Raw genomic sequence first — 12440 nt, forward strand, 5'->3', positions numbered from 1 at the left:
TACCTTCCATAATAATAGTTCCAGAACAGCACTAGAGTAGCTAAGAACCTACGCGTTATTGACGGAGTGAAGTGCGCTGTCTCTGATTTTTTTTCTTGTATTCTAGGTATTGTAGCGCCACCTATTTCAGGTTTTTTGATGACACTTTTTGGTACATGGAGATTTCATTCCTTACCTCCACCTTCCATAGTTTCAAAATAAGACAACAAACAAGGGCGTTAAAGAGCCGCGCTCGTAAGTTTTCCGTAAAGTATTCCGAATTCCTCTTCATTTTATTTCCTTTGGCCTCTTTACATTCCGGTAGCATTTAGGACGAGTTGTCGCAGATCTTGGTACTAGAGAGAGCATTTAAGACTCGTAAAACTACATATATATACTTTTCTTATTGTAGGCGTATGTGTGTTATTATTTTCTATGTTACACTCTTTGCACTACGTGTTGACTTTTATATTATGAGTTGAAAGTTGTGCACATAACGCATACGATCAATATCAATATCAATATCAAACATTTATTCAGCAAATAGGCCACAGGGGCACTTTTACATGTCCATTTTACAAACAATAAATTAAAAAAAAAACAATTACAAATATCGAATCTATGAAATAATAAATACTTTATTAGAGATGTATACTGTCTCTAAATGTCTAATTACACAAAAAAAAACTATGATAAAGAAATAAAACCATAAAATACTAAAATTCTTTAGAGATGTCAAGTGAGAGAGTCAAGTATAAAGATTAAGATATTTAATTGAGTCAATAAAGGTACTTATGCTTATAATAGTTACATTGTTTTATGGTACAAACCCAACAGGCAAGTGTCATCTGATCCCCGTACTAGAGTGAACTGTATCACAGTGGGTCAGGATGCATCGTCCTTACATGTAATTTTCAACACGTACCAATCGATTTATACTTAATATGTTGTGTAGTTTGCTGAGAACATAAGTTCAAATAAGTATATTATACTTGATAACGTAGGACCGTTGGACCCGGGTACGTCCTTAAACTACGTCCGAAATAGAGGTGTAGGTCCTCCACCTTACAGAAAACCGCAGTCAAATAACTCTAGACCCTACTCATAGTGTTGTGTTCCTGCCGGTGAGTAAGGAAGCCAAGGTCGACAACGCGCACGTAACACCTTTGGAATTGCAGGTGTCCATAGGCTACGAGACTGCTTACCAACAGGCGGGCCGTATACTTGTCTGCCACCTACGTAGGAAAAAAAACAGTATAACAAATAACGTTTTTCAACATCAATTTCAATTAAAGATTACCCGCGATCTAGTAGGAGATGATCTACGGGCAGATTCCAACTTGCAACATTTTTATCTCGACAAGATAACTCCATTTCCATCGTTTGAGTGTTATCCAAGTTCCGCCTGTAATCACCATTGAGATATTCAGGAAACAATTTGTACACGATACTGTGTTTTTTGTCATAAATTACATGAAGCCAATTCTAAACTAGGTACAAAATTATTTATTGACAGAAAAGATTATTTACATTTTTCATTGTCTTGAAGATGACACTAGGGGGAGCCTGTCCTGCCGAGTCCCTTACATATTATTATGATACACAGACAATGCGGTTAGCAACTGTCAAAGGTTTGCATAGATGGCGCCATCGTAGCTTGCCCCTGTCTCTACTTTTTTTCTATGAGATTTGGCTTAAAGGGCTGGCACCCAGTACATAAAATACCCAAAAAAAACAAGAATTTGACACAAATCTAGGGATTTACAGGGCAAGCTATGCTAGCGCCATCTGTAAAATACTTCGACTACCCCAATTCTTATACATAATGTTACAGGTCAATTGAAACGTGCACCTGACATCAGAACGATATCTGAATGATGTCAGTTAGTTATCATTCGCGCGTTCGTTACGCTCGGACTTGTTCGTACAAGTATTAGCGCGAGCGAGACGCATGGCCCGATTCGAACTTTAAGATACGTCAAACATTTCCTAAAGATAAGATATGGATTAGATATGTCAGTGTCAAAGTGACGTTTCTTCAAACAAAAACGTCATTTTTAGGGTTCCGTACCCAAAGGGTAAAACGGGACCCTATTACTAAGACTCCGCTGTCCGTCCGTCCGTCCGTCTGTCACCAGGCTGTATCTCATGAACCGTGATACATACACACACTAGACGGTTGAAATTTTCACAGATGATGTATTTCTTTTGCCGATATAACAACAAATACTAAAAAGTACGGAACCCTCGGTGAGCGAGTCCGGTTTTTGCGTTATATAAATGTGTAAGCAGGCCGCAATTTGAAGACCAGCCCCACTTACCCCGCCGTCAGACTTCTCCGTCTGACCTCATTCCAGACGATTAATCAAATTAATTTACAAATACTAAGCATTTAATTAAGAAAGGTACTTACCTAGTAATTAATACCCACATTAAGGCCCCATACTCGCCTCACCGCAGCGGTCTCTTGAAGTCTCGGCCGAGCAAAGCAAGTAGTGAGCGAGGACCTCTGTAGCACCTACTTACTGGAAACTAGCGACCGAGGCTGGCACAAAGACTGAATAATGGAATATACCGGCCCAAATAACTGGACTAACTTTACGTCGTCGATTCTGATGCCTAATAGGTCTAAAAAAGCTTTACACATTTGCAATGCGTCTTAAGTGATATTTGTTATTTACAGAAAAGTACTGAACGAATTAGAACTGATTTGATTTTTTGTCTTTTAATTATTTATATAAGAATTCAAGCCTTGGAGACCCTCTACATCTCTAAGGATAATTTAATATATATTTTTTATATTTAATCTCTGACACCTAGAGACTTATGCATCTCTAAAGAATTTTAGTATTTGTTGGTTTTATTTTTTTACCATAGTTTTTTGTGTAATTTGACATTTAGAGACAGTATACATCTCTAATAAAGTATATATTATTTCATCGATTCCATATTTGTTATTGTATTTTGTAATTTTTATTGTTTGTAAAAATGGACATGTAAAAGTGCCCCTGAATAAATGTTTGATATTTGATATTTGATAGATTTACATATTTTGTTTTAGAATAATTATATTTATATCAAAATCTAGGTATATTAATGTCATTGCACAAATGCCCACTCGATACTTATTGAATCGGGAATATCGGGATATTGACTTATATTCACGATAAAATAACTTATTACACACCATACCTACACGAAATAAGGCACTAAATAATTATTGTAAAACAAGGTTTTTTTTTCATTTACTTAAATTTCAACAATGAAACGAAACGAAACAAAGAGCTCAACGAGGGTGCGGGGTGTTAGGGTGGCAACGCGCATGTAACTCCTCTGGAGTTGCAGGCGTCCATATTCTACGGTTCCATTTACCATCAGGCGGGCTGTATGCTTCTTTGCCACCGACTAAGTATAAAAAAACGCCCTTTTGTAACTTGTATTCGCTTTATAATATTATTTTAATTTATTTATGAAACAAACAACATATTAATATTAAGCTTAAATAAGAGTAGATATAAGATCTATAAGGTTAAGTAATATGGCTAAAATAAGTCTAGAACTCCGTACGAAACGTATCCACTCATGTTTCATGAAGCAAGCCGTAAACAAGGACTCTTATTATGTACTTACTTTGAAACTAGCTCGCTTAGCACTGAGGTTTAATACCACATCACATATTTGGTAAATTGTTTAAGATTTTAGTAGTGTACAGGTAACGTTTAGAATAGTTACTAAGTTAAACTCAATAAGAGGTTTAATTAAGAGTTCTAACGCAATTTTGTAGTTTTACCCACCGAACGGGCGGAGTCGGCGCGCATTTCCCATTTGTACGGCCGCGAGCCGGTCGGCTCCTCGCGGACGCGACCGGCTTCGAACGGATTCCATCGCTTCTGCCATACATAATGTATATATATTGAAAATGCGCACCGGCGCGGTTCGGCTCCAGCCGGTCGGTGGGAATCGTGCATTACAGGGCAGACACCAACCAACGGCCCGATTCGAAGAATGATTAAGGCACGTTTAAGATCAGATCTTTAAAAGATCGATAACTAATTAAACGACATCTCAAAATTGACGTTTATTTCGATTCCGCTGTGATCCCAATAAGATCTATTGCCGGTCCATATTAGGATACCCTCCTCCAATGAAGGGGGGATTTAAATCTCCACGGGTCAGAGGTGTAGGGTTAGAGCCGGTGTAGCTTTATTTGACGTTCATAAGCGCATTGTAAGATATACCTACTTGAATAATAAACTATCTTTACAGTACATATGGTGCTACTTTACCGTACTAGTGCGCAAATTAGCATATTACGTTACTGTGTCAAACATTTAAAGGGCCATATGTACTGTAAAACGTTGTACGAGACATGTGCAAATAGGTAATTCGCAACTCGTGTCGATTTTAAACACTCCCTTCGGTCGTGTTTTAATTTATCGCCACTCGTTTCGAATTTCCTATTTTTCGCACTTGTATCGTAATGTACTATTATCTATCTACGATATTTCTAACGTCAAAGTGACATTGGTTGCCCGAATCAAGCTGCTTCTGTCAATTATACGACATACAAACGATATCTAAATGAGAATTTATCGTTATCGTATCTCATTCTTATATGCCGAATTCTTATGAATTGGGGCCGCAAGACCTTAAAGTTGGCTCGGTAGAAAAAAGGACAAGTGCGATTTGGACTAATCCACCCCCTCGGTGGATTCCGTACTTTTTACTATTTGTTGTTATAGCGGCAACAAAAATACATCATCTGTGAAAACTTCAACTGTCTAGCTATCACGGTTCATGAGATACAGCCTGGTGACAGGCGGACGGACGGACAGCGGAGTCTTAGTAATAGGGTTCCGTTTTACCCTTTAGGAACGGAACCCTAAAAAACATGTTTAATTTTCATTTTAATCAGTTGTATATCGTTACCTAATGGCACTATAATTTTAGAACAAAACAGCTAGTGATAGGAATACAGCCGCGAGCCAACATATTAGCCAATATATTTGAGACAAAAAGTAAAAACTCATTCTGTACAGTTTAATTAAATGTAAAGCTAACAAATTATATGAAATAGAACTGCTAGATAAGAAGTAAGTAGATTTTTTGTAAAACCTAATTTACATAGCAAATTGAAAAAGAGCTTTTGCGAGCTTTGGCATGCAAAATAAAACCAGCAACTTGTAAATACGCGCCAACTTTCCTCAAATATGCGCCAACTTCCCTCAAAGCCAATAAGGTGACAAGTTTTGAAGTGCTCCGCATTAGGTTGCCTTCAACTTGAGTTTTTCCTCCTTCAGAAACAGGTATAGGGAAAACTTAGCTAATGCCTCTATTACATGTTTACTCAAAAGATTTTTCCTACTCCTCTACTGTTATCTGTCATTTATACATTCATTAACACGAATATACGAATAAGACCATACATAAAAGGTTTCAAGAAAAGTCTATAGTACTCGTACCAGGGCCTCATGAGTTACGAGATGTTGCCGACCGGCCGGGCCGCGGCGGGCCGGGCGCGTAACAAGGTATGCTCGCGTATCTTAGCTACTTATATGTATACTTTTACTTTGTTTACCTAAATTAAGATTTATTTTTGTTGACGCGTAGGAAAAGTATTGCATGCAACGTTGCATAAGTAGGTCAAAAAATGCTCGTGGCGTATTGCTTTACAATGTAACTCACGCCACTCGCCTTTTTTGATCCTTCTTATACAACTGTTGCATAAAATACTATAATTTGTGACCCATTTCGTACCTTGTCGCAGTGACAATGAGGTCTCTAGCGACTTTCATGTTGTTTGTCACTGTGACAATGTACGAAATGGTCACAAATTAAATGTTTTGACTGTACAGTCGAGATCACAAACATCTTTACAAGAATATAATTATTAGAGTTAGACCAAGCTAAGTTGACAGTAATTTGATATCACATACTGTGCAAGTGATATTTAAAAAATACTTCTAGAAAATTATGATGTTTAAATAACACTTGCACATTGTGAGCTAACAAAATCGCTGCTAACTTCTATACGCCTCGGACAGTCGACGTCAAATATATGTTTACATTTTTGGCCTCATTAGAAAGGAATAAGGTGCAAGGGTAAACATATATTTGACGACGACTGACGATATATTTGACGGCAACAAAAATGAAGTCGATGTCGACGCCACGTCCAGTTCACCAAACAATACTTTCATGAGTTTTGTAATTGCTGAGATAAAACAAGATGCCTAACGCCAAAATGTACAATGCGTCGTCTTAATTCCGAACCATTTAGGTACACCTTAGGTATTCTGCTAGGTATCTACGTAGACCTGAGGTATTCTGCTAGGTATCTACGTACCACAAAACTGAACTGAACAAAAGTTTCTCTTTACCTCAGGCTTTCCCGGAAGCATGGGAACCGGCTTATAAATAACGCAGCTCTCCTGATATTGCTGATGCTGACATAGCGCAGCTGAGGCATACGTTAAGTCAACCAAATACTGGGACCAAAGATGCTCGAAGCATCTTCTAGGCAATGACTTTAATGATAATTCAGATAATTTATTGGTAAAAAAATACAATGTTTTTACACGTCATACAATTAGGCAGGTACATAGCAGATTACATGATTAATAATGGTGATTTTTTATATGGAATAATTCTACAGTAGGTATATAAAATAATTCATGTCACTGATTCTTTTAATTTTAATAATTTAATATATTCATTTTTTATTTAGTATATATACTATTTATAAATACATTCTCATATTATAAATTCGTTAACATTATAACATGCTAGTTCAGTGAGCAAGATCTTTAATTTTTTTGTGAAGATTGCGTCGCTGGTGGAATTTTTAATATCGATTGGAATATTGTTATACAATTTGGGCCCGAGGACGCCGAGAGAAGCACGAGCCTTGGCCAGTCGTCGTGGCGGGGGCGCTAGGAGATTTTTTGCGCGGCACCTTTCGCTTCTGAAGCCGTACACCGAGTATTTCTGCAGATTAGCTCTCACATATTTGCAAGCCATTAAAATGTATACACTGGGCAGAGTCAAGATTTTATAACGTCTGAAAAGATCCCTTGCGGGGTGATCAGCTGGTTCGTGCGCGATGATTCGCAATGCTCGTTTCTGAAGCTTGAATGGTCTATCCCGGTCAGCAGAGGTGGCCCATATATCCGCTCCTTGTATCAAGATAGAATGGAAATATCCAAAATAAGCTTTTGTAAGGTTGTCAATGGATAGTGTAGGAGCTAGTCTAGATAATGCATAACAAGCTGAGGCTAGTCTGTTACATACATGGTCGATGTGGGATACCCATGTGAGTCCAGCATCAATCATAAAACCTTAGTCACCAGCACTTGAGGCACTAGAATGTTATTGATGGCAATGTTCCAACTCATCAGTCGGTCAGTAAACGAGAACGTTTTAACGGTAGTCTTTGTAAGTAACTCCATTAGCAGGCCAATTCGAGCGTACCATGATATCAGACTGACATCTAACTGGTCATCATCTTTCTCGCGCTGTCCCGAGATTTTGCCGGTCTGGGGTCCGCTTGGCAACTGATGTCAGTGTACGTTCGAATTGACCTGTATATGTAACGAATACTTTATCTGTGCTTCTTTAGTCTGCCTTCCCATTGAGGTAGAAATGAGCAAAAATGAGAGAAGGCTGACGCTGGATTACAACCAATACTATATTGGTTAAGAGTAAAGTGGAGTGAACGAGGTACTTGTTCATACAAAAGGAGAAAATGTTTTTCCACGTCTAAATATTTTCTATTCTTCATGATTTTTAGTCTGTAGACATTGAAAAACTAGGTTTACAGGTTTACCTTTCTTTCCAAAGTTGCAATACAAAAAAAAAAGCAAAACCTATATACCTAGAAAATATAATGCTGAAGCGATCGACATCGAAATCAAAGTGATTTGTTAAGATTTAGTTAGTAGAAACAGTTTACTCTCGAAATGAAAATTTCATAGAAAATGTACCGTTATTTCGTTAGGATCGCAGTTATTCTTCCCTCTTAATTCATCACCACCTCAGTGGTAAGGCAGCCCACCACTAGTCCGCTGAGCGATCAGCTCGCCTGTTCGCTGAGCGATCGCAACGCTGCAAGCGCTGTGGGAGCAACTCCGTCGGGAATTCCTAATTCCCTCACTTTTAAACACACACACCCGCTTTTAAATTGCACGATGGAACAAACCTGATTTGGACAAACATAGTTTCGGACCTATAGATGGCGCTGACACTTTTGCTGCCAAAAATGATTATAAAATATGTATAACTCCTTGCATATAAATTAAAAAGGTAATAATAACAAGAGTCACACGAAACTTTTAGAAATAATTAAGTCGTTTCTGTCCACTAGGTCCTCAGGTGGTGGTGTCAATGGTGTCGGTTTTTGCATTTTATAAATTGCTGATAAATGCTGTATAAAATCTACTACGGAATGGTATATCGAGACAAACCTTACTGGTTAAATAACTACCTGAATAACGTAATTGCCTGAATAAATAAATAAATAAAAAATATTTTAAATACAACTCATGAACATTAACGAATGCTTTCTCGTTTGTAAGAGTTTTGAAATATCGTAAAAAAATGGTAAAAAATGAGCCCAAGGTTAATGCTTCCGGACAATCTCCGGTGAAGTAAAAGTTAAAGACGAAAGTGGAGGACCTGCGAAATCGCCTCTCCATACAAACGTAGTCCCCATTTTCCTCTCTGGATGTTAACATTATTGAAAATATATGGACACAATATGGTGTATATCAATAACTATTTTTTAATTTACAGTTATTTTTCGTCACAATGAAGTGGATTAGGGTAGTCTGATGTTTGTCGTAATATTTGTGTATAGACAAGCTTTATGATATACCTAATACACAAAACGGCTCAGTGCTATTATGGACTCTAATAATGTATAATGTTATGAGTCCAAGAGCACGCCATTTTTATTATTTTATTTTTATTTATTAGACAATAATTTTATTCTAATCTTTTAATTTTATTGTAATATTATTTTAGTTTTAAATGTTTTATTCAGATTTTTATATGGCTGTTTTATTTGTAAATGTCAGTAATGTTCAAATATTTCTAAATGTCTATACTGTTTTAATTTATTTTTAACTTTGTTTTTTAACATTGTAATGCGATTGGACCTATGTTGCATTAAATAAACGGATTTATTATTATTATTATTTTGCTAGGTCTTACGCGGATTCACATCGGCTTTCACTGACGCCGAGCTCACCGAGATCTACCTTCGCCCTATTCGCCCATCGATGCTTAATTAAGAAGTTTTCACATTGTCCGATCCGAGATCGGACGTAGATCCTGCACCCGAGTAGTCAGGTCGCAGGGGCGCCGTCTTTAACGGTCACGCACACTTCAACAAACATTATGCCTGCATACAAACAAATATTATCGGTCCGAGTCTGACGGAGGGCTCCGGCATGGCAGAACTTATCGGAAGTTATCAGTAGTTATCATTGAATTTTCAGCGTATGTTATACTCGTGTCTAAGTTTGTCTCACAATAACTTCCTCTTACAACTATTGTTCCTTGGCGTCTTGTTCACCCATATGTCGAACTCTATATTCACAGAGAACTATGTTCAAAGACAAATTAACATAGACTATCAATGCTCATGCAAAGAGAAACAACTGGTAGGGAACAACTGAGCACGATAAACTATATACAGTCAAATGCAAAAATAAGTATCGAAAAAAAAGTATCGTCTCATAAATATGGTACTACGCTCTTATTACACTGGAATAAGATGCTATGGGACATATTTTTTAGTAAGACGTGTACACACATATTATTACACTTGACTGTACCACATGAACTTACGAGTAATTATCTGTGGTTAAGATTTTTCTTCATTAAAAATGCTATCGCAGTTTCGAGTTTTGCGCCGTGTTATAGTGATGAAAATAGTTTGCTAAACTATACATTTTACTAGTTGTACACCGCTTTATTTCAAAGAGATTTTAAATCTTTGGCGTTGTTAATTATTAAAAGTAGAGGTTTACTAAACCGCTTACCAAATATACAGTGCTTTTCAAATGATATATTCAGGCGGATCGAGATTAAATACGATAATTTTATTGCGATAGGATACTTACCTCAAATTATTTTAAAACTTTTCCTTAATGAGGGAAATGGGGACTACGTTTGTATGGAGAAGTGGTCGTCCACTGCCCTCACAATAATGTCAGAAAAGAGAATGTATGTGTTGCATAGTCCAAAGAGGCACCACTACTGCGCACAACAATGAAGACAAGAGGTCGGTCTGAGACTATGGAAGGTAGAGTTAAGGAACGCAATCTCCATAGGCAGAACTTATGCAAAAGTGTCCAGTGGTCAGCTATAAATAATAGTTCCAAATCTCTCCAGAGTAGCGCTAGAGTAGCTATGAACCTAGGCGTTATTGACGGAGTGAAGTGCGCTGTCTACGATTTGTTTTTTTTTTTTCAAGTATTCTAGGTATTGTAGCGCCACCTATTTAAGGTTTTTTGATGAGACTTTTTGGTATATGGAAATTCCATTCCTTATCTCCACCTTCCGTATCTGAGATGCCTTGAAAAGACAAACCAACAAACTAGAACAGTACCCCTAGTGTAACTTTGATCGACATCATAACGTGACGAACGCGTTAGGATTTTGAGTTTCCAAAACGTCCCGCTTGGCGCGCTCTTTCTAAATCCAATACAAAATGAGACCTAACGCAAACGCGTACGTCACGTTTCGAAATCGAATTTATTTACACTAGGGGTAATGAACCTATTTTATGCGGACCTTAAGTAAACAGTAACTTGTATTACCGAGTACGTAATTTAATAAAATGTATCCAGCACTTTGTCTTTGCTGCCGTCAATTCGATGACGGACGAGCGGAGTAGCGTGCGAGAGAAAGATGCAGTTCGCAGAGTACGAATTCGCTTATAAACTCCAGTAGAAACGGACCTCGATGGTTATTTTTTTAACCGGACCCCGGAATAAACTAATCGGTTATCCCTGCACTAGAATAACTATAGGGTACTAGAAAAGGGATGTATTTTGCTGCAAGCGAGTCAACTGTACTGCGCTTGACAACATCAAACATCAACGTCAAATATTATGCCGCTACCTACGCTTTATCGCACAAGAGGGTTGATGCTGGCTCCACATGCGTGGCAAACAACGACAAACAACAAACACGAACGTGTGGATAGACGTTTGTCTGTTTTGTTTTGTTAGTGATCGGCATCGGTGTCGGTTTTTTGCACAAATCAAAGGGGTGTTAGCTCATTAGAAAGGAATAAGGTGCAAGGGTAAACATATATTTGACGACGACTGACGATATATTTGACGGCAACAAAAATGAAGTCGATGTCGACGCCATGACCAGTACCCCTAGTGTAACTAAATTCGATTTTGAAACTTGACGTACGCGTTTGCGTTTAGTCTCATTTTGTATTGGATTTAGGAAGAGCGCGCCAAGCGGGACGTTTTGGAACCTCAAAATCCTATACAAAATGAGACTTAACGCAAACGCGTTCGTCACGTTATGATGTCGATCAAAGTTACACTAGGGGTACTGTTCACCAAACAATACTTTCACGAGTTTTGTAATTGCTGAGATAAAACAAGATGCCTAACGCCAAAATGTACAATGCGTCGTCTTAATTCCGAACCATTTAGGTACACCTTAGGTATTCTGCTAGGTATCTACGTAGACCTGAGGTATTCTGCTAGGTATCTACGTACCACAAAACTGAACTGAACAAAAGTTTATCTTTACCTCAGGCTTTCCCGGAAGCATGGGAACCGGCTTATAAATAACGCAACTCTCTTGATATTCCTGATGCTGACATAGCGCAGCTGAGGCATACGTTAAGTCAACCAAATACTGGGACCAAAGATGCTCGAAGCATCTTCTAGGCAATGACTTTAATGTAATGTACTCATCAGTCGGTCAGTAAACGAGAACGTTTTAACGGTAGTCTTTGTAAGTAACTCCATTAGCAGGCCAATTCGAGCATACAATAATATCAGACTGACATCTAACTGGTCATCATCTTTCTCGCGCTGTCCCGAGATTTTGCCGGTCTGGGGTCCGCTTGGCAACTGATGTCAGTGTACGTTCGAATTGACCTGTATATGTAACGAATACTTTATCTGTGCTTCTTTAGTCTGCCTTCCCATTGAGGTAGAAATGAGCAAAAATGAGAGAAGGCTGACGCTGGATTACAACCAATACTATATTGGTTAAGAGTAAAGTGGAGTGAACGAGGTACTTGTTCATACAAAAGGAGAAAATGTTTTTCCACGTCTAAATATTTTCTATTCTTCATGATTTTTAGTCTGTAGACATTGAAAAACTAGGTTTACAGGTTTACCTTTCTTTCCAAAGTTGCAATACAAAAAAAAAAGCAAAACCTATATACCTAGAAAATATTATGCTGAAGCGATCGACATCGA

The sequence above is a fragment of the Cydia pomonella genome, chromosome 4, assembly GCF_033807575.1.
Source record: "Cydia pomonella isolate Wapato2018A chromosome 4, ilCydPomo1, whole genome shotgun sequence".
Classification (NCBI taxonomy): Eukaryota; Metazoa; Arthropoda; class Insecta; order Lepidoptera; family Tortricidae; genus Cydia; species Cydia pomonella.